This window comes from Brachyhypopomus gauderio, unplaced genomic scaffold (genome assembly GCF_052324685.1).
Source record: "Brachyhypopomus gauderio isolate BG-103 unplaced genomic scaffold, BGAUD_0.2 sc159, whole genome shotgun sequence".
NCBI classification, from domain to species: Eukaryota; Metazoa; Chordata; class Actinopteri; order Gymnotiformes; family Hypopomidae; genus Brachyhypopomus; species Brachyhypopomus gauderio.
Window position 1 is genome coordinate 50,800 of NW_027506980.1, and position 27,588 is coordinate 78,387.

Below are 27,588 nucleotides of genomic sequence, written 5' to 3' on the forward strand. Positions count from 1 at the left end.
CAACATGTCAACATGTGGCGACAGCAAGTGCTTTTGGGGTCCTACATAAAATGCCCGGCTAGCTCAGTCGGTAGAGCATGAGACTCTTAATCTCAGGGTCGTGGGTTCGAGCCCCACGTTGGGCGAGAGGCTGATTTGTTTGAGAGAAATGTTGAAATTTAGTTAATCTGTTTGCGCAAAATACGTCTAAAAAAGAAGAGAAAGGAACATACATCGTCCCTGGGTGGGCTCGAACCACCATCCTTTCGGTTAACAGCCGAACGCGCTAACCGATTGCGCCACAGAGACCAGATGCATCTGTGCTTACACAGTTCTTCCTCAAAAGAAAAACCCAACAAGCACATTCCTCCTGTTTGCTGGCTTTTGATGAGATGAGCCAATGCATAAAGGATGCAACATCAAGGTCACTCACACTTTTCTGCTAGCTTGTCTAAAATTTGCCCTTCCTTCAATTACTCACTTGTCACGACCTGCAGGTCTTCAAACAAAAGGTCAGTTTGTAGACCCTTTTCCTGTCACAGTTTTGATCCTTTTGTCCACCAGTCATCGGAATGTGTATGATTTTCACCAGTTTACACAGTGTAGCTCCCTTGCCTTCAGTTGCAGGGTTATGTCCTCTTAGATATGACGCTTTTGAAATTATATGTGAAAATGCACCCAAAACCTATTCAAAACAGATTTGATGGAAGCACTGCAGGAGCTCTGCTCCAAGACGCATTTTGTCCAGAAAATGTGGTGTCATGAATGCATCCATATCACCAACACACATTTACAAACCAAACCATAGGCAATAAAATACATGAGTAAACTGATTTGTGGACCTTTGTGGCACTTGGTACTGCTGAGATCAGGATCATTACAGAGTTCAGCAATCATTTTCCCAACTAGGTCATTGATACATTGGAATCCCCAATGTTTTCTGGAACAGAATATGCCTTTCGGATGAGAATAAAAAAAGACTTCAAGAACCAAAAAAGAAGTTAAGCTGCCTTCAGCTGATGTACTCAGACTAACGGGAAACACTTTAAATCCCAAGGTGAAATGCACATGGTCAAAATTTTATCAGGACAGAGTACATGTTTTACTTTGATATTAAGAGCGATCACTGGATTGTCTTCCAGTAAATTAATGTTTTCTTCCGCTACAAAACGTTTTTTCAACAACTATAAAGAGGCTATGCAACGAAACTGAGCGGGGATGTCAAGTGCCTTTAATGGTACATTTTTGACCCCACTTCAAATGCTGCTGTTACCTGACCAGTTCGATTGTTAGTTTGCCAGATTCTCAATCTCTGGGATGTGAGATCATGCACCAGGTTTAGTGAATGTTTAAGTGTGAAGGTCTTTAGTCTCTGCACAAATTCCACAAACATAGCTCAGGTCCTGCTCAACATGTCAACATGTGGCGACAGCAAGTGCTTTTGGGGTCCTACATAAAACGCCCGGCTAGCTCAGTCGGTAGAGCATGAGACTCTTAATCTCAGGGTCGTGGGTTCGAGCCCCACGTTGGGCGAGAGGCTGATTTGTTTGAGAGAAATGTTGAAATTTAGTTAATCTGTTTGCACAAAATACGTCTAAAAAAGAAGAGAAAGGAACATACATCGTCCCTGGGTGGGCTCGAACCACCATCCTTTCGGTTAACAGCCGAACGCGCTAACCGATTGCGCCACAGAGACCAGATGCTTCTGTGCTTACACAGTTCTTCCTCAAAAGAAAAACCCAACAAGCACATTCCTCCTGTTTGCTGGCTTTTGATGAAATGAGCCAATGCATAAAGGATGCAACATCAAGGTCACTCACACTTTTCTGCTAGCTTGTCTAAAATTTGCCCTTCCTTCAATTACTCACTTGTCACGACCTGCAGGTCTTCAAACAAAAGGTCAGTTTGTAGACCCTTTTCCTGTCACAGTTTTGATCCTTTTGTCCACCAGTCATCGGAATGTGTATGATTTTCACCAGTTTACACAGTGTAGCTCCCTTGCCTTCAGTTGCAGGGTTATGTCCTCTTAGATATGACGCTTTTGAAATTATATGTGAAAATGCACCCAAAACCTATTCAAAACAGATTTGATGGAAGCACTGCAGGAGCTCTGCTCCAAGACGCATTTTGTCCAGAAAATGTGGTGTCATGAATGCATCCATATCACCAACACACATTTACAAACCAAACCATAGGCAATAAAATACATGAGTAAACTGATTTGTGGACCTTTGTGGCACTTGGTACTGCTGAGATCAGGATCATTACAGAGTTCAGCAATCATTTTCCCAACTAGGTCATTGATACATTGGAATCCCCAATGTTTTCTGGAACAGAATATGCCTTTCGGATGAGAATAAAAAAAGACTTCAAGAACCAAAAAAGAAGTTAAGCTGCCTTCAGCTGATGTACTCAGACTAACGGGAAACACTTTAAATCCCAAGGTGAAATGCACATGGTCAAAATTTTATCAGGACAGAGTACATGTTTTACTTTGATATTAAGAGCGATCACTGGATTGTCTTCCAGTAAATTAATGTTTTCTTCCGCTACAAAACGTTTTTTCAACAACTATAAAGAGGCTATGCAACGAAACTGAGCGGGGATGTCAAGTGCCTTTAATGGTACATTTTTGACCCCACTTCAAATGCTGCTGTTACCTGACCAGTTCGATTGTTAGTTTGCCAGATTCTCAATCTCTGGGATGTGAGATCATGCACCAGGTTTAGTGAATGTTTAAGGGTGAAGGTCTTTAGTCTCTGCACAAATTCCACAAACATAGCTCAGGTCCTGCTCAACATGTCAACATGTGGCGACAGCAAGTGCTTTTGGGGTCCTACATAAAATGCCCGGCTAGCTCAGTCGGTAGAGCATGAGACTCTTAATCTCAGGGTCGTGGGTTCGAGCCCCACGTTGGGCGAGAGGCTGATTTGTTTGAGAGAAATGTTGAAATTTAGTTAATCTGTTTGCGCAAAATACGTCTAAAAAAGAAGAGAAAGGAACATACATCGTCCCTGGGTGGGCTCGAACCACCATCCTTTCGGTTAACAGCCGAACGCGCTAACCGATTGCGCCACAGAGACCAGATGCATCTGTGCTTACACAGTTCTTCCTCAAAAGAAAAACCCAACAAGCACATTCCTCCTGTTTGCTGGCTTTTGATGAAATGAGCCAATGCATAAAGGATGCAACATCAAGGTCACTCACACTTTTCTGCTAGCTTGTCTAAAATTTGCCCTTCCTTCAATTACTCACTTGTCACGACCTGCAGGTCTTCAAACAAAAGGTCAGTTTGTAGACCCTTTTCCTGTCACAGTTTTGATCCTTTTGTCCACCAGTCATCGGAATGTGTATGATTTTCACCAGTTTACACAGTGTAGCTCCCTTGCCTTCAGTTGCAGGGTTATGTCCTCTTAGATATGACGCTTTTGAAATTATATGTGAAAATGCACCCAAAACCTATTCAAAACAGATTTGATGGAAGCACTGCAGGAGCTCTGCTCCAAGACGCATTTTGTCCAGAAAATGTGGTGTCATGAATGCATCCATATCACCAACACACATTTACAAACCAAACCATAGGCAATAAAATACATGAGTAAACTGATTTGTGGACCTTTGTGGCACTTGGTACTGCTGAGATCAGGATCATTACAGAGTTCAGCAATCATTTTCCCAACTAGGTCATTGATACATTGGAATCCCCAATGTTTTCTGGAACAGAATATGCCTTTCGGATGAGAATAAAAAAAGACTTCAAGAACCAAAAAAGAAGTTAAGCTGCCTTCAGCTGATGTACTCAGACTAACGGGAAACACTTTAAATCCCAAGGTGAAATGCACATGGTCAAAATTTTATCAGGACAGAGTACATGTTTTACTTTGATATTAAGAGCGATCACTGGATTGTCTTCCAGTAAATTAATGTTTTCTTCCGCTACAAAACGTTTTTTCAACAACTATAAAGAGGCTATGCAACGAAACTGAGCGGGGATGTCAAGTGCCTTTAATGGTACATTTTTGACCCCACTTCAAATGCTGCTGTTACCTGACCAGTTCGATTGTTAGTTTGCCAGATTCTCAATCTCTGGGATGTGAGATCATGCACCAGGTTTAGTGAATGTTTAAGTGTGAAGGTCTTTAGTCTCTGCACAAATTCCACAAACATAGCTCAGGTCCTGCTCAACATGTCAACATGTGGCGACAGCAAGTGCTTTTGGGGTCCTACAAAAAACGCCCGGCTAGCTCAGTCGGTAGAGCATGAGACTCTTAATCTCAGGGTCGTGGGTTCGAGCCCCACGTTGGGCGAGAGGCTGATTTGTTTGAGAGAAATGTTGAAATTTAGTTAATCTGTTTGCACAAAATACGTCTAAAAAAGAAGAGAAAGGAACATACATCGTCCCTGGGTGGGCTCGAACCACCATCCTTTCGGTTAACAGCCGAACGTGCTAACCGATTGCGCCACAGAGACCAGATGCTTCTGTGCTTACACAGTTCTTCCTCAAAAGAAAAACCCAACAAGCACATTCCTCCTGTTTGCTGGCTTTTGATGAAATGAGCCAATGCATAAAGGATGCAACATCAAGGTCACTCACACTTTTCTGCTAGCTTGTCTAAAATTTGCCCTTCCTTCAATTACTCACTTGTCACGACCTGCAGGTCTTCAAACAAAAGGTCAGTTTGTAGACCCTTTTCCTGTCACAGTTTTGATCCTTTTGTCCACCAGTCATCGGAATGTGTATGATTTTCACCAGTTTACACAGTGTAGCTCCCTTGCCTTCAGTTGCAGGGTTATGTCCTCTTAGATATGACGCTTTTGAAATTATATGTGAAAATGCACCCAAAACCTATTCAAAACAGATTTGATGGAAGCACTGCAGGAGCTCTGCTCCAAGACGCATTTTGTCCAGAAAATGTGGTGTCATGAATGCATCCATATCACCAACACACATTTACAAACCAAACCATAGGCAATAAAATACATGAGTAAACTGATTTGTGGACCTTTGTGGCACTTGGTACTGCTGAGATCAGGATCATTACAGAGTTCAGCAATCATTTTCCCAACTAGGTCATTGATACATTGGAATCCCCAATGTTTTCTGGAACAGAATATGCCTTTCGGATGAGAATAAAAAAAGACTTCAAGAACCAAAAAAGAAGTTAAGCTGCCTTCAGCTGATGTACTCAGACTAACGGGAAACACTTTAAATCCCAAGGTGAAATGCACATGGTCAAAATTTTATCAGGACAGAGTACATGTTTTACTTTGATATTAAGAGCGATCACTGGATTGTCTTCCAGTAAATTAATGTTTTCTTCCGCTACAAAACGTTTTTTCAACAACTATAAAGAGGCTATGCAACGAAACTGAGCGGGGATGTCAAGTGCCTTTAATGGTACATTTTTGACCCCACTTCAAATGCTGCTGTTACCTGACCAGTTCGATTGTTAGTTTGCCAGATTCTCAATCTCTGGGATGTGAGATCATGCACCAGGTTTAGTGAATGTTTAAGGGTGAAGGTCTTTAGTCTCTGCACAAATTCCACAAACATAGCTCAGGTCCTGCTCAACATGTCAACATGTGGCGACAGCAAGTGCTTTTGGGGTCCTACATAAAATGCCCGGCTAGCTCAGTCGGTAGAGCATGAGACTCTTAATCTCAGGGTCGTGGGTTCGAGCCCCACGTTGGGCGAGAGGCTGATTTGTTTGAGAGAAATGTTGAAATTTAGTTAATCTGTTTGCGCAAAATACGTCTAAAAAAGAAGAGAAAGGAACATACATCGTCCCTGGGTGGGCTCGAACCACCATCCTTTCGGTTAACAGCCGAACGCGCTAACCGATTGCGCCACAGAGACCAGATGCATCTGTGCTTACACAGTTCTTCCTCAAAAGAAAAACCCAACAAGCACATTCCTCCTGTTTGCTGGCTTTTGATGAGATGAGCCAATGCATAAAGGATGCAACATCAAGGTCACTCACACTTTTCTGCTAGCTTGTCTAAAATTTGCCCTTCCTTCAATTACTCACTTGTCACGACCTGCAGGTCTTCAAACAAAAGGTCAGTTTGTAGACCCTTTTCCTGTCACAGTTTTGATCCTTTTGTCCACCAGTCATCGGAATGTGTATGATTTTCACCAGTTTACACAGTGTAGCTCCCTTGCCTTCAGTTGCAGGGTTATGTCCTCTTAGATATGACGCTTTTGAAATTATATGTGAAAATGCACCCAAAACCTATTCAAAACAGATTTGATGGAAGCACTGCAGGAGCTCTGCTCCAAGACGCATTTTGTCCAGAAAATGTGGTGTCATGAATGCATCCATATCACCAACACACATTTACAAACCAAACCATAGGCAATAAAATACATGAGTAAACTGATTTGTGGACCTTTGTGGCACTTGGTACTGCTGAGATCAGGATCATTACAGAGTTCAGCAATCATTTTCCCAACTAGGTCATTGATACATTGGAATCCCCAATGTTTTCTGGAACAGAATATGCCTTTCGGATGAGAATAAAAAAAGACTTCAAGAACCAAAAAAGAAGTTAAGCTGCCTTCAGCTGATGTACTCAGACTAACGGGAAACACTTTAAATCCCAAGGTGAAATGCACATGGTCAAAATTTTATCAGGACAGAGTACATGTTTTACTTTGATATTAAGAGCGATCACTGGATTGTCTTCCAGTAAATTAATGTTTTCTTCCGCTACAAAACGTTTTTTCAACAACTATAAAGAGGCTATGCAACGAAACTGAGCGGGGATGTCAAGTGCCTTTAATGGTACATTTTTGACCCCACTTCAAATGCTGCTGTTACCTGACCAGTTCGATTGTTAGTTTGCCAGATTCTCAATCTCTGGGATGTGAGATCATGCACCAGGTTTAGTGAATGTTTAAGTGTGAAGGTCTTTAGTCTCTGCACAAATTCCACAAACATAGCTCAGGTCCTGCTCAACATGTCAACATGTGGCGACAGCAAGTGCTTTTGGGGTCCTACAAAAAACGCCCGGCTAGCTCAGTCGGTAGAGCATGAGACTCTTAATCTCAGGGTCGTGGGTTCGAGCCCCACGTTGGGCGAGAGGCTGATTTGTTTGAGAGAAATGTTGAAATTTAGTTAATCTGTTTGCGCAAAATACGTCTAAAAAAGAAGAGAAAGGAACATACATCTTCCCTGGGTGGGCTCGAACCACCATCCTTTCGGTTAACAGCCGAACGCGCTAACCGATTGCGCCACAGAGACCAGATGCTTCTGTGCTTACATAGTTCTTCCTCAAAAGAAAACCCCAACAAGCACATTCCTCCTGTTTGCTGGCTTTTGATGAAATGAGCCAATGCATAAAGGATGCAACATCAAGGTCACTCACACTTTTCTGCTAGCTTGTCTAAAATTTGCCCTTCCTTCAATTACTCACTTGTCAAGACCTGCAGGTCTTCAAACAAAAGGTCAGTTTGTAGACCCTTTTCCTGTCAAAGTTTTGATCCTTTTGTCCACCAGTCATCGGAATGTGTATGATTTTCACCAGTTTACACAGTGTAGCTCCCTTGCCTTCAGTTGCAGGGTTATGTCCTCTTAGATATGACGCTTTTGAAATTATATGTGAAAATGCACCCAAAACCTATTCAAAACAGATTTGATGGAAGCACTGCAGGAGCTCTGCTCCAAGACGCATTTTGTCCAGAAAATGTGGTGTCATGAATGCATCCATATCACCAACACACATTTACAAACCAAACCATAGGCAATAAAATACATGAGTAAACTGATTTGTGGACCTTTGTGGCACTTGGTACTGCTGAGATCAGGATCATTACAGAGTTCAGCAATCATTTTCCCAACTAGGTCATTGATACATTGGAATCCCCAATGTTTTCTGGAACAGAATATGCCTTTCGGATGAGAATTAAAAAAGACTTCAAGAACCAAAAAAGAAGTTAAGCTGCCTTCAGCTGATGTACTCAGACTAACGGGAAACACTTTAAATCCCAAGGTGAAATGCACATGGTCAAAATTTTATCAGGACAGAGTACATGTTTTACTTTGATATTAAGAGCGATCACTGGATTGTCTTCCAGTAAATTAATGTTTTCTTCCGCTACAAAACGTTTTTTCAACAACTATAAAGAGGCTATGCAACGAAACTGAGCGGGGATGTCAAGTGCCTTTAATGGTACATTTTTGACCCCACTTCAAATGCTGCTGTTACCTGACCAGTTCGATTGTTAGTTTGCCAGATTCTCAATCTCTGGGATGTGAGATCATGCACCAGGTTTAGTGAATGTTTAAGTGTGAAGGTCTTTAGTCTCTGCACAAATTCCACAAACATAGCTCAGGTCCTGCTCAACATGTCAACATGTGGCGACAGCAAGTGCTTTTGGGGTCCTACAAAAAACGCCCGGCTAGCTCAGTCGGTAGAGCATGAGACTCTTAATCTCAGGGTCGTGGGTTCGAGCCCCACGTTGGGCGAGAGGCTGATTTGTTTGAGAGAAATGTTGAAATTTAGTTAATCTGTTTGCACAAAATACGTCTAAAAAAGAAGAGAAAGGAACATACATCGTCCCTGGGTGGGCTCGAACCACCATCCTTTCGGTTAACAGCCGAACGCGCTAACCGATTGCGCCACAGAGACCAGATGCTTCTGTGCTTACACAGTTCTTCCTCAAAAGAAAAACCCAACAAGCACATTCCTCCTGTTTGCTGGCTTTTGATGAAATGAGCCAATGCATAAAGGATGCAACATCAAGGTCACTCACACTTTTCTGCTAGCTTGTCTAAAATTTGCCCTTCCTTCAATTACTCACTTGTCACGACCTGCAGGTCTTCAAACAAAAGGTCAGTTTGTAGACCCTTTTCCTGTCAAAGTTTTGATCCTTTTGTCCACCAGTCATCGGAATGTGTATGATTTTCACCAGTTTACACAGTGTAGCTCCCTTGCCTTCAGTTGCAGGGTTATGTCCTCTTAGATATGACGCTTTTGAAATTATATGTGAAAATGCACCCAAAACCTATTCAAAACAGATTTGATGGAAGCACTGCAGGAGCTCTGCTCCAAGACGCATTTTGTCCAGAAAATGTGGTGTCATGAATGCATCCATATCACCAACACACATTTACAAACCAAACCATAGGCAATAAAATACATGAGTAAACTGATTTGTGGACCTTTGTGGCACTTGGTACTGCTGAGATCAGGATCATTACAGAGTTCAGCAATCATTTTCCCAACTAGGTCATTGATACATTGGAATCCCCAATGTTTTCTGGAACAGAATATGCCTTTCGGATGAGAATAAAAAAAGACTTCAAGAACCAAAAAAGAAGTTAAGCTGCCTTCAGCTGATGTACTCAGACTAACGGGAAACACTTTAAATCCCAAGGTGAAATGCACATGGTCAAAATTTTATCAGGACAGAGTACATGTTTTACTTTGATATTAAGAGCGATCACTGGATTGTCTTCCAGTAAATTAATGTTTTCTTCCGCTACAAAACGTTTTTTCAACAACTATAAAGAGGCTATGCAACGAAACTGAGCGGGGATGTCAAGTGCCTTTAATGGTACATTTTTGACCCCACTTCAAATGCTGCTGTTACCTGACCAGTTTGATTGTTAGTTTGCCAGATTCTCAATCTCTGGGATGTGAGATCATGCACCAGGTTTAGTGAATGTTTAAGTGTGAAGGTCTTTAGTCTCTGCACAAATTCCACAAACATAGCTCAGGTCCTGCTCAACATGTCAACATGTGGCGACAGCAAGTGCTTTTGGGGTCCTACAAAAAACGCCCGGCTAGCTCAGTCGGTAGAGCATGAGACTCTTAATCTCAGGGTCGTGGGTTCGAGCCCCACGTTGGGCGAGAGGCTGATTTGTTTGAGAGAAATGTTGAAATTTAGTTAATCTGTTTGCGCAAAATACGTCTAAAAAAGAAGAGAAAGGAACATACATCTTCCCTGGGTGGGCTCGAACCACCATCCTTTCGGTTAACAGCCGAACGCGCTAACCGATTGCGCCACAGAGACCAGATGCTTCTGTGCTTACATAGTTCTTCCTCAAAAGAAAACCCCAACAAGCACATTCCTCCTGTTTGCTGGCTTTTGATGAAATGAGCCAATGCATAAAGGATGCAACATCAAGGTCACTCACACTTTTCTGCTAGCTTGTCTAAAATTTGCCCTTCCTTCAATTACTCACTTGTCAAGACCTGCAGGTCTTCAAACAAAAGGTCAGTTTGTAGACCCTTTTCCTGTCAAAGTTTTGATCCTTTTGTCCACCAGTCATCGGAATGTGTATGATTTTCACCAGTTTACACAGTGTAGCTCCCTTGCCTTCAGTTGCAGGGTTATGTCCTCTTAGATATGACGCTTTTGAAATTATATGTGAAAATGCACCCAAAACCTATTCAAAACAGATTTGATGGAAGCACTGCAGGAGCTCTGCTCCAAGACGCATTTTGTCCAGAAAATGTGGTGTCATGAATGCATCCATATCACCAACACACATTTACAAACCAAACCATAGGCAATAAAATACATGAGTAAACTGATTTGTGGACCTTTGTGGCACTTGGTACTGCTGAGATCAGGATCATTACAGAGTTCAGCAATCATTTTCCCAACTAGGTCATTGATACATTGGAATCCCCAATGTTTTCTGGAACAGAATATGCCTTTCGGATGAGAATAAAAAAAGACTTCAAGAACCAAAAAAGAAGTTAAGCTGCCTTCAGCTGATGTACTCAGACTAACGGGAAACACTTTAAATCCCAAGGTGAAATGCACATGGTCAAAATTTTATCAGGACAGAGTACATGTTTTACTTTGATATTAAGAGCGATCACTGGATTGTCTTCCAGTAAATTAATGTTTTCTTCCGCTACAAAACGTTTTTTCAACAACTATAAAGAGGCTATGCAACGAAACTGAGCGGGGATGTCAAGTGCCTTTAATGGTACATTTTTGACCCCACTTCAAATGCTGCTGTTACCTGACCAGTTCGATTGTTAGTTTGCCAGATTCTCAATCTCTGGGATGTGAGATCATGCACCAGGTTTAGTGAATGTTTAAGGGTGAAGGTCTTTAGTCTCTGCACAAATTCCACAAACATAGCTCAGGTCCTGCTCAACATGTCAACATGTGGCGACAGCAAGTGCTTTTGGGGTCCTACATAAAACGCCCGGCTAGCTCAGTCGGTAGAGCATGAGACTCTTAATCTCAGGGTCGTGGGTTCGAGCCCCACGTTGGGCGAGAGGCTGATTTGTTTGAGAGAAATGTTGAAATTTAGTTAATCTGTTTGCGCAAAATACGTCTAAAAAAGAAGAGAAAGGAACATACATCGTCCCTGGGTGGGCTCGAACCACCGTCCTTTCGGTTAACAGGCGAACGCGCTAACCGATTGCGCCGCAGAGACCAGATGCTTCTGTGCTTACACAGTTCTTCCTCAAAAGAAAAACCCAACAAGCACATTCCTCCTGTTTGCTGGCTTTTGATGAAATGAGCCAATGCATAAAGGATGCAACATCAAGGTCACTCACACTTTTCTGCTAGCTTGTCTAAAATTTGCCCTTCCTTCAATTACTCACTTGTCAAGACCTGCAGGTCTTCAAACAAAAGGTCAGTTTGTAGACCCTTTTCCTGTCAAAGTTTTGATCCTTTTGTCCACCAGTCATCGGAATGTGTATGATTTTCACCAGTTTACACAGTGTAGCTCCCTTGCCTTCAGTTGCAGGGTTATGTCCTCTTAGATATGACGCTTTTGAAATTATATGTGAAAATGCACCCAAAACCTATTCAAAACAGATTTGATGGAAGCACTGCAGGAGCTCTGCTCCAAGACGCATTTTGTCCAGAAAATGTGGTGTCATGAATGCATCCATATCACCAACACACATTTACAAACCAAACCATAGGCAATAAAATACATGAGTAAACTGATTTGTGGACCTTTGTGGCACTTGGTACTGCTGAGATCAGGATCATTACAGAGTTCAGCAATCATTTTCCCAACTAGGTCATTGATACATTGGAATCCCCAATGTTTTCTGGAACAGAATATGCCTTTCGGATGAGAATAAAAAAAGACTTCAAGAACCAAAAAAGAAGTTAAGCTGCCTTCAGCTGATGTACTCAGACTAACGGGAAACACTTTAAATCCCAAGGTGAAATGCACATGGTCAAAATTTTATCAGGACAGAGTACATGTTTTACTTTGATATTAAGAGCGATCACTGGATTGTCTTCCAGTAAATTAATGTTTTCTTCCGCTACAAAACGTTTTTTCAACAACTATAAAGAGGCTATGCAACGAAACTGAGCGGGGATGTCAAGTGCCTTTAATGGTACATTTTTGACCCCACTTCAAATGCTGCTGTTACCTGACCAGTTCGATTGTTAGTTTGCCAGATTCTCAATCTCTGGGATGTGAGATCATGCACCAGGTTTAGTGAATGTTTAAGGGTGAAGGTCTTTAGTCTCTGCACAAATTCCACAAACATAGCTCAGGTCCTGCTCAACATGTCAACATGTGGCGACAGCAAGTGCTTTTGGGGTCCTACATAAAACGCCCGGCTAGCTCAGTCGGTAGAGCATGAGACTCTTAATCTCAGGGTCGTGGGTTCGAGCCCCACGTTGGGCGAGAGGCTGATTTGTTTGAGAGAAATGTTGAAATTTAGTTAATCTGTTTGCGCAAAATACGTCTAAAAAAGAAGAGAAAGGAACATACATCGTCCCTGGGTGGGCTCGAACCACCGTCCTTTCGGTTAACAGGCGAACGCGCTAACCGATTGCGCCGCAGAGACCAGATGCTTCTGTGCTTACACAGTTCTTCCTCAAAAGAAAAACCCAACAAGCACATTCCTCCTGTTTGCTGGCTTTTGATGAAATGAGCCAATGCATAAAGGATGCAACATCAAGGTCACTCACACTTTTCTGCTAGCTTGTCTAAAATTTGCCCTTCCTTCAATTACTCACTTGTCAAGACCTGCAGGTCTTCAAACAAAAGGTCAGTTTGTAGACCCTTTTCCTGTCAAAGTTTTGATCCTTTTGTCCACCAGTCATCGGAATGTGTATGATTTTCACCAGTTTACACAGTGTAGCTCCCTTGCCTTCAGTTGCAGGGTTATGTCCTCTTAGATATGACGCTTTTGAAATTATATGTGAAAATGCACCCAAAACCTATTCAAAACAGATTTGATGGAAGCACTGCAGGAGCTCTGCTCCAAGACGCATTTTGTCCAGAAAATGTGGTGTCATGAATGCATCCATATCACCAACACACATTTACAAACCAAACCATAGGCAATAAAATACATGAGTAAACTGATTTGTGGACCTTTGTGGCACTTGGTACTGCTGAGATCAGGATCATTACAGAGTTCAGCAATCATTTTCCCAACTAGGTCATTGATACATTGGAATCCCCAATGTTTTCTGGAACAGAATATGCCTTTCGGATGAGAATAAAAAAAGACTTCAAGAACCAAAAAAGAAGTTAAGCTGCCTTCAGCTGATGTACTCAGACTAACGGGAAACACTTTAAATCCCAAGGTGAAATGCACATGGTCAAAATTTTATCAGGACAGAGTACATGTTTTACTTTGATATTAAGAGCGATCACTGGATTGTCTTCCAGTAAATTAATGTTTTCTTCCGCTACAAAACGTTTTTTCAACAACTATAAAGAGGCTATGCAACGAAACTGAGCGGGGATGTCAAGTGCCTTTAATGGTACATTTTTGACCCCACTTCAAATGCTGCTGTTACCTGACCAGTTCGATTGTTAGTTTGCCAGATTCTCAATCTCTGGGATGTGAGATCATGCACCAGGTTTAGTGAATGTTTAAGTGTGAAGGTCTTTAGTCTCTGCACAAATTCCACAAACATAGCTCAGGTCCTGCTCAACATGTCAACATGTGGCGACAGCAAGTGCTTTTGGGGTCCTACAAAAAACGCCCGGCTAGCTCAGTCGGTAGAGCATGAGACTCTTAATCTCAGGGTCGTGGGTTCGAGCCCCACGTTGGGCGAGAGGCTGATTTGTTTGAGAGAAATGTTGAAATTTAGTTAATCTGTTTGCGCAAAATACGTCTAAAAAAGAAGAGAATGGAACATACATCTTCCCTGGGTGGGCTCGAACCACCATCCTTTCGGTTAACAGCCGAACGCGCTAACCGATTGCGCCACAGAGACCAGATGCTTCTGTGCTTACATAGTTCTTCCTCAAAAGAAAAACCCAACAAGCACATTCCTCCTGTTTGCTGGCTTTTGATGAAATGAGCCAATGCATAAAGGATGCAACATCAAGGTCACTCACACTTTTCTGCTAGCTTGTCTAAAATTTGCCCTTCCTTCAATTACTCACTTGTCACGACCTGCAGGTCTTTAAACAAAAGGTCAGTTTGTAGACCCTTTTCCTGTCACAGTTTTGATCCTTTTGTCCACCAGTCATCGGAATGTATATGATTTTCACCAGTTTACACAGTGTAGCTCCCTTGCCTTCAGTTGCAGGGTTATGTCCTCTTAGATATGACGCTTTTGAAATTATATGTGAAAATGCACCCAAAACCTATTCAAAACAGATTTGATGGAAGCACTGCAGGAGCTCTGCTCCAAGACGCATTTTGTCCAGAAAATGTGGTGTCATGAATGCATCCATATCACCAACACACATTTACAAACCAAACCATAGGCAATAAAATACATGAGTAAACTGATTTGTGGACCTTTGTGGCACTTGGTACTGCTGAGATCAGGATCATTACAGAGTTCAGCAATCATTTTCCCAACTAGGTCATTGATACATTGGAATCCCCAATGTTTTCTGGAACAGAATATGCCTTTCGGATGAGAATAAAAAAAGACTTCAAGAACCAAAAAAGAAGTTAAGCTGCCTTCAGCTGATGTACTCAGACTAAAGGGAAACACTTTAAATCCCAAGGTGAAATGCACATGGTCAAAATTTTATCAGGACAGAGTACATGTTTTACTTTGATATTAAGAGCGATCACTGGATTGTCTTCCAGTAAATTAATGTTTTCTTCCGCTACAAAACGTTTTTTCAACAACTATAAAGAGGCTATGCAACGAAACTGAGCGGGGATGTCAAGTGCCTTTAATGGTACATTTTTGACCCCACTTCAAATGCTGCTGTTACCTGACCAGTTCGATTGTTAGTTTGCCAGATTCTCAATCTCTGGGATGTGAGATCATGCACCAGGTTTAGTGAATGTTTAAGGGTGAAGGTCTTTAGTCTCTGCACAAATTCCACAAACATAGCTCAGGTCCTGCTCAACATGTCAACATGTGGCGACAGCAAGTGCTTTTGGGGTCCTACATAAAACGCCCGGCTAGCTCAGTCGGTAGAGCATGAGACTCTTAATCTCAGGGTCGTGGGTTCGAGCCCCACGTTGGGCGAGAGGCTGATTTGTTTGAGAGAAATGTTGAAATTTAGTTAATCTGTTTGCGCAAAATACGTCTAAAAAAGAAGAGAAAGGAACATACATCGTCCCTGGGTGGGCTCGAACCACCATCCTTTCGGTTAACAGCCGAACGCGCTAACCGATTGCGCCACAGAGACCAGATGCTTCGGTGCTTACATAATTCTTCCTCAAAAGAAAAACCCAACAAGCACATTCCTCCTGTTTGCTGGCTTTTGATGAAATGAGCCAATGCATAAAGGATGCAACATCAAGGTCACTCACACTTTTCTGCTAGCTTGTCTAAAATTTGCCCTTCCTTCAATTACTCACTTGTCACGACCTGCAGGTCTTCAAACAAAAGGTCAGTTTGTAGACCCTTTTCCTGTCACAGTTTTGATCCTTTTGTCCACCAGTCATCGGAATGTGTATGATTTTCACCAGTTTACACAGTGTAGCTCCCTTGCCTTCAGTTGCAGGGTTATGTCCTCTTAGATATGACGCTTTTGAAATTATATGTGAAAATGCACCCAAAACCTATTCAAAACAGATTTGATGGAAGCACTGCAGGAGCTCTGCTCCAAGACGCATTTTGTCCAGAAAATGTGGTGTCATGAATGCATCCATATCACCAACACACATTTACAAACCAAACCATAGGCAATAAAATACATGAGTAAACTGATTTGTGGACCTTTGTGGCACTTGGTACTGCTGAGATCAGGATCATTACAGAGTTCAGCAATCATTTTCCCAACTAGGTCATTGATACATTGGAATCCCCAATGTTTTCTGGAACAGAATATGCCTTTCGGATGAGAATAAAAAAAGACTTCAAGAACCAAAAAAGAAGTTAAGCTGCCTTCAGCTGATGTACTCAGACTAAAGGGAAACACTTTAAATCCCAAGGTGAAATGCACATGGTCAAAATTTTATCAGGACAGAGTACATGTTTTACTTTGATATTAAGAGCGATCACTGGATTGTCTTCCAGTAAATTAATGTTTTCTTCCGCTACAAAATGTTTTTTCAACAACTATAAAGAGGCTATGCAACGAAACTGAGCGGGGATGTCAAGTGCCTTTAATGGTACATTTTTGACCCCACTTCAAATGCTGCTGTTACCTGACCAGTTCGATTGTTAGTTTGCCAGATTCTCAATCTCTGGGATGTGAGATCATGCACCAGGTTTAGTGAATGTTTAAGGGTGAAGGTCTTTAGTCTCTGCACAAATTCCACAAACATAGCTCAGGTCCTGCTCAACATGTCAACATGTGGCGACAGCAAGTGCTTTTGGGGTCCTACATAAAACGCCCGGCTAGCTCAGTCGGTAGAGCATGAGACTCTTAATCTCAGGGTCGTGGGTTCGAGCCCCACGTTGGGCGAGAGGCTGATTTGTTTGAGAGAAATGTTGAAATTTAGTTAATCTGTTTGCGCAAAATACGTCTAAAAAAGAAGAGAAAGGAACATACATCGCCCCTGGGTGGGCTCAAACCACCATCCTTTCGGTTAACAGCCGAACGCGCTAACCGATTGCGCCACAGAGACCTGATGCTTCTGTGCTTACATAGTTCTTCCTCAAAAGAAAAACCCAACAAGCACATTCCTCCTGTTTGCTGGCTTTTGATGAAATGAGCCAATGCATAAAGGATGCAACATCAAGGTCACTCACACTTTTCTGCTAGCTTGTCTAAAATTTGCCCTTCCTTCAATTACTCACTTGTCAAGACCTGCAGGTCTTCAAACAAAAGGTCAGTTTGTAGACCCTTTTCCTGTCAAAGTTTTGATCCTTTTGTCCACCAGTCATTGGAATGTGTATGATTTTCACCAGTTTACACAGTGTAGCTCCCTTGCCTTCAGTTGCAGGGTTATGTCCTCTTAGATATGACGCTTTTGAAATTATATGTGAAAATGCACCCAAAACCTATTCAAAACAGATTTGATGGAAGCACTGCAGGAGCTCTGCTCCAAGATGCATTTTGTCCAGAAAATGTGGTGTCATGAATGCATCCATATCACCAACACACATTTACAAACCAAACCATAGGCAATAAAATACATGAGTAAACTGATTTGTGGACCTTTGTGGCACTTGGTACTGCTGAGATCAGGATCATTACAGAGTTCAGCAATCATTTTCCCAACTAGGTCATTGATACATTGGAATCCCCAATGTTTTCTGGAACAGAATATGCCTTTCGGATGAGAATAAAAAAAGACTTCAAGAACCAAAAAAGAAGTTAAGCTGCCTTCAGCTGATGTACTCAGACTAACGGGAAACACTTTAAATCCCAAGGTGAAATGCACATGGTCAAAATTTTATCAGGACAGAGTACATGTTTTACTTTGATATTAAGAGCGATCACTGGATTGTCTTCCAGTAAATTAATGTTTTCTTCCGCTACAAAACGTTTTTTCAACAACTATAAAGAGGCTATGCAACGAAACTGAGCGGGGATGTCAAGTGCCTTTAATGGTACATTTTTGACCCCACTTCAAATGCTGCTGTTACCTGACCAGTTCGATTGTTAGTTTGCCAGATTCTCAATCTCTGGGATGTGAGATCATGCACCAGGTTTAGTGAATGTTTAAGTGTGAAGGTCTTTAGTCTCTGCACAAATTCCACAAACATAGCTCAGGTCCTGCTCAACATGTCAACATGTGGCGACAGCAAGTGCTTTTGGGGTCCTACAAAAAACGCCCGGCTAGCTCAGTCGGTAGAGCATGAGACTCTTAATCTCAGGGTCGTGGGTTCGAGCCCCACGTTGGGCGAGAGGCTGATTTGTTTGAGAGAAATGTTGAAATTTAGTTAATCTGTTTGCGCAAAATACGTCTAAAAAAGAAGAGAATGGAACATACATCTTCCCTGGGTGGGCTCGAACCACCATCCTTTCGGTTAACAGCCGAACGCGCTAACCGATTGCGCCACAGAGACCAGATGCTTCTGTGCTTACATAGTTCTTCCTCAAAAGAAAAACCCAACAAGCACATTCCTCCTGTTTGCTGGCTTTTGATGAAATGAGCCAATGCATAAAGGATGCAACATCAAGGTCACTCACACTTTTCTGCTAGCTTGTCTAAAATTTGCCCTTCCTTCAATTACTCACTTGTCACGACCTGCAGGTCTTTAAACAAAAGGTCAGTTTGTAGACCCTTTTCCTGTCACAGTTTTGATCCTTTTGTCCACCAGTCATCGGAATGTATATGATTTTCACCAGTTTACACAGTGTAGCTCCCTTGCCTTCAGTTGCAGGGTTATGTCCTCTTAGATATGACGCTTTTGAAATTATATGTGAAAATGCACCCAAAACCTATTCAAAACAGATTTGATGGAAGCACTGCAGGAGCTCTGCTCCAAGACGCATTTTGTCCAGAAAATGTGGTGTCATGAATGCATCCATATCACCAACACACATTTACAAACCAAACCATAGGCAATAAAATACATGAGTAAACTGATTTGTGGACCTTTGTGGCACTTGGTACTGCTGAGATCAGGATCATTACAGAGTTCAGCAATCATTTTCCCAACTAGGTCATTGATACATTGGAATCCCCAATGTTTTCTGGAACAGAATATGCCTTTCGGATGAGAATAAAAAAAGACTTCAAGAACCAAAAAAGAAGTTAAGCTGCCTTCAGCTGATGTACTCAGACTAAAGGGAAACACTTTAAATCCCAAGGTGAAATGCACATGGTCAAAATTTTATCAGGACAGAGTACATGTTTTACTTTGATATTAAGAGCGATCACTGGATTGTCTTCCAGTAAATTAATGTTTTCTTCCGCTACAAAACGTTTTTTCAACAACTATAAAGAGGCTATGCAACGAAACTGAGCGGGGATGTCAAGTGCCTTTAATGGTACATTTTTGACCCCACTTCAAATGCTGCTGTTACCTGACCAGTTCGATTGTTAGTTTGCCAGATTCTCAATCTCTGGGATGTGAGATCATGCACCAGGTTTAGTGAATGTTTAAGGGTGAAGGTCTTTAGTCTCTGCACAAATTCCACAAACATAGCTCAGGTCCTGCTCAACATGTCAACATGTGGCGACAGCAAGTGCTTTTGGGGTCCTACATAAAACGCCCGGCTAGCTCAGTCGGTACAGCATGAGACTCTTAATCTCAGGGTCGTGGGTTCGAGCCCCACGTTGGGCGAGAGGCTGATTTGTTTGAGAGAAATGTTGAAATTTAGTTAATCTGTTTGCGCAAAATACGTCTAAAAAAGAAGAGAAAGGAACATACATCGTCCCTGGGTGGGCTCGAACCACCATCCTTTCGGTTAACAGCCGAACGCGCTAACCGATTGCGCCACAGAGACCAGATGCTTCGGTGCTTACATAATTCTTCCTCAAAAGAAAAACCCAACAAGCACATTCCTCCTGTTTGCTGGCTTTTGATGAAATGAGCCAATGCATAAAGGATGCAACATCAAGGTCACTCACACTTTTCTGCTAGCTTGTCTAAAATTTGCCCTTCCTTCAATTACTCACTTGTCACGACCTGCAGGTCTTCAAACAAAAGGTCAGTTTGTAGACCCTTTTCCTGTCACAGTTTTGATCCTTTTGTCCACCAGTCATCGGAATGTGTATGATTTTCACCAGTTTACACAGTGTAGCTCCCTTGCCTTCAGTTGCAGGGTTATGTCCTCTTAGATATGACGCTTTTGAAATTATATGTGAAAATGCACCCAAAACCTATTCAAAACAGATTTGATGGAAGCACTGCAGGAGCTCTGCTCCAAGACGCATTTTGTCCAGAAAATGTGGTGTCATGAATGCATCCATATCACCAACACACATTTACAAACCAAACCATAGGCAATAAAATACATGAGTAAACTGATTTGTGGACCTTTGTGGCACTTGGTACTGCTGAGATCAGGATCATTACAGAGTTCAGCAATCATTTTCCCAACTAGGTCATTGATACATTGGAATCCCCAATGTTTTCTGGAACAGAATATGCCTTTCGGATGAGAATAAAAAAAGACTTCAAGAACCAAAAAAGAAGTTAAGCTGCCTTCAGCTGATGTACTCAGACTAAAGGGAAACACTTTAAATCCCAAGGTGAAATGCACATGGTCAAAATTTTATCAGGACAGAGTACATGTTTTACTTTGATATTAAGAGCGATCACTGGATTGTCTTCCAGTAAATTAATGTTTTCTTCCGCTACAAAATGTTTTTTCAACAACTATAAAGAGGCTATGCAACGAAACTGAGCGGGGATGTCAAGTGCCTTTAATGGTACATTTTTGACCCCACTTCAAATGCTGCTGTTACCTGACCAGTTCGATTGTTAGTTTGCCAGATTCTCAATCTCTGGGATGTGAGATCATGCACCAGGTTTAGTGAATGTTTAAGGGTGAAGGTCTTTAGTCTCTGCACAAATTCCACAAACATAGCTCAGGTCCTGCTCAACATGTCAACATGTGGCGACAGCAAGTGCTTTTGGGGTCCTACATGAAACGCCCGGCTAGCTCAGTCGGTAGAGCATGAGACTCTTAATCTCAGGGTCGTGGGTTCGAGCCCCACGTTGGGCGAGAGGCTGATTTGTTTGAGAGAAATGTTGAAATTTAGTTAATCTGTTTGCGCAAAATACGTCTAAAAAAGAAGAGAAAGGAACATACATCGTCCCTGGGTGGGCTCGAACCACCATCCTTTCGGTTAACAGCCGAACGCGCTAACCGATTGCGCCACAGAGACCAGATGCTTCGGTGCTTACATAGTTCTTCCTCAAAAGAAAAACCCAACAAGCACATTCCTCCTGTTTGCTGGCTTTTGATGAAATGAGCCAATGCATAAAGGATGCAACATCAAGGTCACTCACACTTTTCTGCTAGCTTGTCTAAAATTTGCCCTTCCTTCAATTACTCACTTGTCACGACCTGCAGGTCTTCAAACAAAAGGTCAGTTTGTAGACCCTTTTCCTGTCACAGTTTTGATCCTTTTGTCCACCAGTCATCGGAATGTGTATGATTTTCACCAGTTTACACAGTGTAGCTCCCTTGCCTTCAGTTGCAGGGTTATGTCCTCTTAGATATGACGCTTTTGAAATTATATGTGAAAATGCACCCAAAACCTATTCAAAACAGATTTGATGGAAGCACTGCAGGAGCTCTGCTCCAAGACGCATTTTGTCCAGAAAATGTGGTGTCATGAATGCATCCATATCACCAACACACATTTACAAACCAAACCATAGGCAATAAAATACATGAGTAAACTGATTTGTGGACCTTTGTGGCACTTGGTACTGCTGAGATCAGGATCATTACAGAGTTCAGCAATCATTTTCCCAACTAGGTCATTGATACATTGGAATCCCCAATGTTTTCTGGAACAGAATATGCCTTTCGGATGAGAATAAAAAAAGACTTCAAGAACCAAAAAAGAAGTTAAGCTGCCTTCAGCTGATGTACTCAGACTAAAGGGAAACACTTTAAATCCCAAGGTGAAATGCACATGGTCAAAATTTTATCAGGACAGAGTACATGTTTTACTTTGATATTAAGAGCGATCACTGGATTGTCTTCCAGTAAATTAATGTTTTCTTCCGCTACAAAACGTTTTTTCAACAACTATAAAGAGGCTATGCAACGAAACTGAGCGGGGATGTCAAGTGCCTTTAATGGTACATTTTTGACCCCACTTCAAATGCTGCTGTTACCTGACCAGTTCGATTGTTAGTTTGCCAGATTCTCAATCTCTGGGATGTGAGATCATGCACCAGGTTTAGTGAATGTTTAAGGGTGAAGGTCTTTAGTCTCTGCACAAATTCCACAAACATAGCTCAGGTCCTGCTCAACATGTCAACATGTGGCGACAGCAAGTGCTTTTGGGGTCCTACATGAAACGCCCGGCTAGCTCAGTCGGTAGAGCATGAGACTCTTAATCTCAGGGTCGTGGGTTCGAGCCCCACGTTGGGCGAGAGGCTGATTTGTTTGAGAGAAATGTTGAAATTTAGTTAATCTGTTTGCGCAAAATACGTCTAAAAAAGAAGAGAAAGGAACATACATCGTCCCTGGGTGGGCTCGAACCACCATCCTTTCGGTTAACAGCCGAACGCGCTAACCGATTGCGCCACAGAGACCAGATGCTTCTGTGCTTACATAGTTCTTCCTCAAAAGAAAACCCCAACAAGCACATTCCTCCTGTTTGCTGGCTTTTGATGAAATGAGCCAATGCATAAAGGATGCAACATCAAGGTCACTCACACTTTTCTGCTAGCTTGTCTAAAATTTGCCCTTCCTTCAATTACTCACTTGTCAAGACCTGCAGGTCTTCAAACAAAAGGTCAGTTTGTAGACCCTTTTCCTGTCAAAGTTTTGATCCTTTTGTCCACCAGTCATCGGAATGTGTATGATTTTCACCAGTTTACACAGTGTAGCTCCCTTGCCTTCAGTTGCAGGGTTATGTCCTCTTAGATATGACGCTTTTGAAATTATATGTGAAAATGCACCCAAAACCTATTCAAAACAGATTTGATGGAAGCACTGCAGGAGCTCTGCTCCAAGACGCATTTTGTCCAGAAAATGTGGTGTCATGAATGCATCCATATCACCAACACACATTTACAAACCAAACCATAGGCAATAAAATACATGAGTAAACTGATTTGTGGACCTTTGTGGCACTTGGTACTGCTGAGATCAGGATCATTACAGAGTTCAGCAATCATTTTCCCAACTAGGTCATTGATACATTGGAATCCCCAATGTTTTCTGGAACAGAATATGCCTTTCGGATGAGAATAAAAAAAGACTTCAAGAACCAAAAAAGAAGTTAAGCTGCCTTCAGCTGATGTACTCAGACTAACGGGAAACACTTTAAATCCCAAGGTGAAATGCACATGGTCAAAATTTTATCAGGACAGAGTACATGTTTTACTTTGATATTAAGAGCGATCACTGGATTGTCTTCCAGTAAATTAATGTTTTCTTCCGCTACAAAACGTTTTTTCAACAACTATAAAGAGGCTATGCAACGAAACTGAGCGGGGATGTCAAGTGCCTTTAATGGTACATTTTTGACCCCACTTCAAATGCTGCTGTTACCTGACCAGTTCGATTGTTAGTTTGCCAGATTCTCAATCTCTGGGATGTGAGATCATGCACCAGGTTTAGTGAATGTTTAAGGGTGAAGGTCTTTAGTCTCTGCACAAATTCCACAAACATAGCTCAGGTCCTGCTCAACATGTCAACATGTGGCGACAGCAAGTGCTTTTGGGGTCCTACATAAAACGCCCGGCTAGCTCAGTCGGTAGAGCATGAGACTCTTAATCTCAGGGTCGTGGGTTCGAGCCCCACGTTGGGCGAGAGGCTGATTTGTTTGAGAGAAATGTTGAAATTTAGTTAATCTGTTTGCGCAAAATACGTCTAAAAAAGAAGAGAAAGGAACATACATCGTCCCTGGGTGGGCTCGAACCACCGTCCTTTCGGTTAACAGGCGAACGCGCTAACCGATTGCGCCGCAGAGACCAGATGCTTCTGTGCTTACACAGTTCTTCCTCAAAAGAAAAACCCAACAAGCACATTCCTCCTGTTTGCTGGCTTTTGATGAAATGAGCCAATGCATAAAGGATGCAACATCAAGGTCACTCACACTTTTCTGCTAGCTTGTCTAAAATTTGCCCTTCCTTCAATTACTCACTTGTCAAGACCTGCAGGTCTTCAAACAAAAGGTCAGTTTGTAGACCCTTTTCCTGTCAAAGTTTTGATCCTTTTGTCCACCAGTCATCGGAATGTGTATGATTTTCACCAGTTTACACAGTGTAGCTCCCTTGCCTTCAGTTGCAGGGTTATGTCCTCTTAGATATGACGCTTTTGAAATTATATGTGAAAATGCACCCAAAACCTATTCAAAACAGATTTGATGGAAGCACTGCAGGAGCTCTGCTCCAAGACGCATTTTGTCCAGAAAATGTGGTGTCATGAATGCATCCATATCACCAACACACATTTACAAACCAAACCATAGGCAATAAAATACATGAGTAAACTGATTTGTGGACCTTTGTGGCACTTGGTACTGCTGAGATCAGGATCATTACAGAGTTCAGCAATCATTTTCCCAACTAGGTCATTGATACATTGGAATCCCCAATGTTTTCTGGAACAGAATATGCCTTTCGGATGAGAATAAAAAAAGACTTCAAGAACCAAAAAAGAAGTTAAGCTGCCTTCAGCTGATGTACTCAGACTAACGGGAAACACTTTAAATCCCAAGGTGAAATGCACATGGTCAAAATTTTATCAGGACAGAGTACATGTTTTACTTTGATATTAAGAGCGATCACTGGATTGTCTTCCAGTAAATTAATGTTTTCTTCCGCTACAAAACGTTTTTTCAACAACTATAAAGAGGCTATGCAACGAAACTGAGCGGGGATGTCAAGTGCCTTTAATGGTACATTTTTGACCCCACTTCAAATGCTGCTGTTACCTGACCAGTTCGATTGTTAGTTTGCCAGATTCTCAATCTCTGGGATGTGAGATCATGCACCAGGTTTAGTGAATGTTTAAGTGTGAAGGTCTTTAGTCTCTGCACAAATTCCACAAACATAGCTCAGGTCCTGCTCAACATGTCAACATGTGGCGACAGCAAGTGCTTTTGGGGTCCTACAAAAAACGCCCGGCTAGCTCAGTCGGTAGAGCATGAGACTCTTAATCTCAGGGTCGTGGGTTCGAGCCCCACGTTGGGCGAGAGGCTGATTTGTTTGAGAGAAATGTTGAAATTTAGTTAATCTGTTTGCGCAAAATACGTCTAAAAAAGAAGAGAATGGAACATACATCTTCCCTGGGTGGGCTCGAACCACCATCCTTTCGGTTAACAGCCGAACGCGCTAACCGATTGCGCCACAGAGACCAGATGCTTCTGTGCTTACATAGTTCTTCCTCAAAAGAAAAACCCAACAAGCACATTCCTCCTGTTTGCTGGCTTTTGATGAAATGAGCCAATGCATAAAGGATGCAACATCAAGGTCACTCACACTTTTCTGCTAGCTTGTCTAAAATTTGCCCTTCCTTCAATTACTCACTTGTCAAGACCTGCAGGTCTTCAAACAAAAGGTCAGTTTGTAGACCCTTTTCCTGTCAAAGTTTTGATCCTTTTGTCCACCAGTCATCGGAATGTGTATGATTTTCACCAGTTTACACAGTGTAGCTCCCTTGCCTTCAGTTGCAGGGTTCTGTCCTCTTAGATATGACGCTTTTGAAATTATATGTGAAAATGCACCCAAAACCTATTCAAAACAGATTTGATGGAAGCACTGCAGGAGCTCTGCTCCAAGACGCATTTTGTCCAGAAAATGTGGTGTCATGAATGCATCCATATCACCAACACACATTTACAAACCAAACCATAGGCAATAAAATACATGAGTAAACTGATTTGTGGACCTTTGTGGCACTTGGTACTGCTGAGATCAGGATCATTACAGAGTTCAGCAATCATTTTCCCAACTAGGTCATTGATACATTGGAATCCCCAATGTTTTCTGGAACAGAATATGCCTTTCGGATGAGAATAAAAAAAGACTTCAAGAACCAAAAAAGAAGTTAAGCTGCCTTCAGCTGATGTACTCAGACTAACGGGAAACACTTTAAATCCCAAGGTGAAATGCACATGGTCAAAATTTTATCAGGACAGAGTACATGTTTTACTTTGATATTAAGAGCGATCACTGGATTGTCTTCCAGTAAATTAATGTTTTCTTCCGCTACAAAACGTTTTTTCAACAACTATAAAGAGGCTATGCAACGAAACTGAGCGGGGATGTCAAGTGCCTTTAATGGTACATTTTTGACCCCACTTCAAATGCTGCTGTTACCTGACCAGTTCGATTGTTAGTTTGCCAGATTCTCAATCTCTGGGATGTGAGATCATGCACCAGGTTTAGTGAATGTTTAAGGGTGAAGGTCTTTAGTCTCTGCACAAATTCCACAAACATAGCTCAGGTCCTGCTCAACATGTCAACATGTGGCGACAGCAAGTGCTTTTGGGGTCCTACATAAAACGCCCGGCTAGCTCAGTCGGTAGAGCATGAGACTCTTAATCTCAGGGTCGTGGGTTTGAGCCCCACGTTGGGCGAGAGGCTGATTTGTTTGAGAGAAATGTTGAAATTTAGTTAATCTGTTTGCGCAAAATACGTCTAAAAAAGAAGAGAAAGGAACATACATCGTCCCTGGGTGGGCTCGAACCACCATCCTTTCGGTTAACAGCCGAACGCGCTAACCGATTGCGCCACAGAGACCAGATGCTTCGGTGCTTACATAGTTCTTCCTCAAAAGAAAAACCCAACAAGCACATTCCTCCTGTTTGCTGGCTTTTGATGAAATGAGCCAATGCATAAAGGATGCAACATCAAGGTCACTCACACTTTTCTGCTAGCTTGTCTAAAATTTGCCCTTCCTTCAATTACTCACTTGTCACGACCTGCAGGTCTTTAAACAAAAGGTCAGTTTGTAGACCCTTTTCCTGTCACAGTTTTGATCCTTTTGTCCACCAGTCATCGGAATGTATATGATTTTCACCAGTTTACACAGTGTAGCTCCCTTGCCTTCAGTTGCAGGGTTATGTCCTCTTAGATATGACGCTTTTGAAATTATATGTGAAAATGCACCCAAAACCTATTCAAAACAGATTTGATGGAAGCACTGCAGGAGCTCTGCTCCAAGACGCATTTTGTCCAGAAAATGTGGTGTCATGAATGCATCCATATCACCAACACACATTTACAAACCAAACCATAGGCAATAAAATACATGAGTAAACTGATTTGTGGACCTTTGTGGCACTTGGTACTGCTGAGATCAGGATCATTACAGAGTTCAGCAATCATTTTCCCAACTAGGTCATTGATACATTGGAATCCCCAATGTTTTCTGGAACAGAATATGCCTTTCGGATGAGAATAAAAAAAGACTTCAAGAACCAAAAAAGAAGTTAAGCTGCCTTCAGCTGATGTACTCAGACTAAAGGGAAACACTTTAAATCCCAAGGTGAAATGCACATGGTCAAAATTTTATCAGGACAGAGTACATGTTTTACTTTGATATTAAGAGCGATCACTGGATTGTCTTCCAGTAAATTAATGTTTTCTTCCGCTACAAAACGTTTTTTCAACAACTATAAAGAGGCTATGCAACGAAACTGAGCGGGGATGTCAAGTGCCTTTAATGGTACATTTTTGACCCCACT

The 27,588-nt window shown here is 42.0% G+C and overlaps 30 non-coding genes across 30 annotated transcripts; 20 read left to right on the plus strand and 10 right to left on the minus strand.

Annotated features, from left to right (window-relative positions):
* Nucleotides 1-52: 52 nt before the first annotated feature.
* trnak-cuu (transfer RNA lysine (anticodon CUU)) lies at nt 53-125 on the plus strand. Its single transcript has one exon. It is a non-coding gene; the product is annotated as a tRNA-Lys (tRNA).
* An 89-nt stretch (nt 126-214) lies between these two features.
* Nucleotides 215-288, minus strand: trnan-guu (transfer RNA asparagine (anticodon GUU)). The gene has a single exon. It is a non-coding gene; the product is annotated as a tRNA-Asn (tRNA).
* A 1,151-nt stretch (nt 289-1,439) lies between these two features.
* On the plus strand, nt 1,440-1,512 carry trnak-cuu (transfer RNA lysine (anticodon CUU)). Its single transcript has one exon. It is a non-coding gene; the product is annotated as a tRNA-Lys (tRNA).
* An 89-nt stretch (nt 1,513-1,601) lies between these two features.
* On the minus strand, nt 1,602-1,675 carry trnan-guu (transfer RNA asparagine (anticodon GUU)). The gene has a single exon. It is a non-coding gene; the product is annotated as a tRNA-Asn (tRNA).
* A 1,151-nt stretch (nt 1,676-2,826) lies between these two features.
* Nucleotides 2,827-2,899, plus strand: trnak-cuu (transfer RNA lysine (anticodon CUU)). The gene has a single exon. It is a non-coding gene; the product is annotated as a tRNA-Lys (tRNA).
* An 89-nt stretch (nt 2,900-2,988) lies between these two features.
* On the minus strand, nt 2,989-3,062 carry trnan-guu (transfer RNA asparagine (anticodon GUU)). Its single transcript has one exon. It is a non-coding gene; the product is annotated as a tRNA-Asn (tRNA).
* Nucleotides 3,063-4,213: 1,151 nt separating this feature from the next.
* On the plus strand, nt 4,214-4,286 carry trnak-cuu (transfer RNA lysine (anticodon CUU)). The gene has a single exon. It is a non-coding gene; the product is annotated as a tRNA-Lys (tRNA).
* A 1,314-nt stretch (nt 4,287-5,600) lies between these two features.
* On the plus strand, nt 5,601-5,673 carry trnak-cuu (transfer RNA lysine (anticodon CUU)). The gene has a single exon. It is a non-coding gene; the product is annotated as a tRNA-Lys (tRNA).
* Nucleotides 5,674-5,762: 89 nt separating this feature from the next.
* On the minus strand, nt 5,763-5,836 carry trnan-guu (transfer RNA asparagine (anticodon GUU)). The gene has a single exon. It is a non-coding gene; the product is annotated as a tRNA-Asn (tRNA).
* Nucleotides 5,837-6,987: 1,151 nt separating this feature from the next.
* trnak-cuu (transfer RNA lysine (anticodon CUU)) lies at nt 6,988-7,060 on the plus strand. The gene has a single exon. It is a non-coding gene; the product is annotated as a tRNA-Lys (tRNA).
* A 1,314-nt stretch (nt 7,061-8,374) lies between these two features.
* Nucleotides 8,375-8,447, plus strand: trnak-cuu (transfer RNA lysine (anticodon CUU)). The gene has a single exon. It is a non-coding gene; the product is annotated as a tRNA-Lys (tRNA).
* Nucleotides 8,448-8,536: 89 nt separating this feature from the next.
* trnan-guu (transfer RNA asparagine (anticodon GUU)) lies at nt 8,537-8,610 on the minus strand. Its single transcript has one exon. It is a non-coding gene; the product is annotated as a tRNA-Asn (tRNA).
* A 1,151-nt stretch (nt 8,611-9,761) lies between these two features.
* On the plus strand, nt 9,762-9,834 carry trnak-cuu (transfer RNA lysine (anticodon CUU)). Its single transcript has one exon. It is a non-coding gene; the product is annotated as a tRNA-Lys (tRNA).
* Nucleotides 9,835-11,148: 1,314 nt separating this feature from the next.
* Nucleotides 11,149-11,221, plus strand: trnak-cuu (transfer RNA lysine (anticodon CUU)). The gene has a single exon. It is a non-coding gene; the product is annotated as a tRNA-Lys (tRNA).
* A 1,314-nt stretch (nt 11,222-12,535) lies between these two features.
* Nucleotides 12,536-12,608, plus strand: trnak-cuu (transfer RNA lysine (anticodon CUU)). The gene has a single exon. It is a non-coding gene; the product is annotated as a tRNA-Lys (tRNA).
* A 1,314-nt stretch (nt 12,609-13,922) lies between these two features.
* trnak-cuu (transfer RNA lysine (anticodon CUU)) lies at nt 13,923-13,995 on the plus strand. Its single transcript has one exon. It is a non-coding gene; the product is annotated as a tRNA-Lys (tRNA).
* Nucleotides 13,996-15,309: 1,314 nt separating this feature from the next.
* trnak-cuu (transfer RNA lysine (anticodon CUU)) lies at nt 15,310-15,382 on the plus strand. Its single transcript has one exon. It is a non-coding gene; the product is annotated as a tRNA-Lys (tRNA).
* An 89-nt stretch (nt 15,383-15,471) lies between these two features.
* trnan-guu (transfer RNA asparagine (anticodon GUU)) lies at nt 15,472-15,545 on the minus strand. Its single transcript has one exon. It is a non-coding gene; the product is annotated as a tRNA-Asn (tRNA).
* Nucleotides 15,546-16,696: 1,151 nt separating this feature from the next.
* Nucleotides 16,697-16,769, plus strand: trnak-cuu (transfer RNA lysine (anticodon CUU)). Its single transcript has one exon. It is a non-coding gene; the product is annotated as a tRNA-Lys (tRNA).
* Nucleotides 16,770-18,083: 1,314 nt separating this feature from the next.
* trnak-cuu (transfer RNA lysine (anticodon CUU)) lies at nt 18,084-18,156 on the plus strand. The gene has a single exon. It is a non-coding gene; the product is annotated as a tRNA-Lys (tRNA).
* Nucleotides 18,157-19,470: 1,314 nt separating this feature from the next.
* trnak-cuu (transfer RNA lysine (anticodon CUU)) lies at nt 19,471-19,543 on the plus strand. The gene has a single exon. It is a non-coding gene; the product is annotated as a tRNA-Lys (tRNA).
* Nucleotides 19,544-19,632: 89 nt separating this feature from the next.
* trnan-guu (transfer RNA asparagine (anticodon GUU)) lies at nt 19,633-19,706 on the minus strand. The gene has a single exon. It is a non-coding gene; the product is annotated as a tRNA-Asn (tRNA).
* Nucleotides 19,707-20,857: 1,151 nt separating this feature from the next.
* On the plus strand, nt 20,858-20,930 carry trnak-cuu (transfer RNA lysine (anticodon CUU)). Its single transcript has one exon. It is a non-coding gene; the product is annotated as a tRNA-Lys (tRNA).
* An 89-nt stretch (nt 20,931-21,019) lies between these two features.
* Nucleotides 21,020-21,093, minus strand: trnan-guu (transfer RNA asparagine (anticodon GUU)). The gene has a single exon. It is a non-coding gene; the product is annotated as a tRNA-Asn (tRNA).
* Nucleotides 21,094-22,244: 1,151 nt separating this feature from the next.
* trnak-cuu (transfer RNA lysine (anticodon CUU)) lies at nt 22,245-22,317 on the plus strand. The gene has a single exon. It is a non-coding gene; the product is annotated as a tRNA-Lys (tRNA).
* An 89-nt stretch (nt 22,318-22,406) lies between these two features.
* Nucleotides 22,407-22,480, minus strand: trnan-guu (transfer RNA asparagine (anticodon GUU)). Its single transcript has one exon. It is a non-coding gene; the product is annotated as a tRNA-Asn (tRNA).
* A 1,151-nt stretch (nt 22,481-23,631) lies between these two features.
* trnak-cuu (transfer RNA lysine (anticodon CUU)) lies at nt 23,632-23,704 on the plus strand. The gene has a single exon. It is a non-coding gene; the product is annotated as a tRNA-Lys (tRNA).
* Nucleotides 23,705-25,018: 1,314 nt separating this feature from the next.
* On the plus strand, nt 25,019-25,091 carry trnak-cuu (transfer RNA lysine (anticodon CUU)). Its single transcript has one exon. It is a non-coding gene; the product is annotated as a tRNA-Lys (tRNA).
* Nucleotides 25,092-26,405: 1,314 nt separating this feature from the next.
* On the plus strand, nt 26,406-26,478 carry trnak-cuu (transfer RNA lysine (anticodon CUU)). The gene has a single exon. It is a non-coding gene; the product is annotated as a tRNA-Lys (tRNA).
* An 89-nt stretch (nt 26,479-26,567) lies between these two features.
* trnan-guu (transfer RNA asparagine (anticodon GUU)) lies at nt 26,568-26,641 on the minus strand. The gene has a single exon. It is a non-coding gene; the product is annotated as a tRNA-Asn (tRNA).
* Nucleotides 26,642-27,588: the final 947 nt, after the last annotated feature.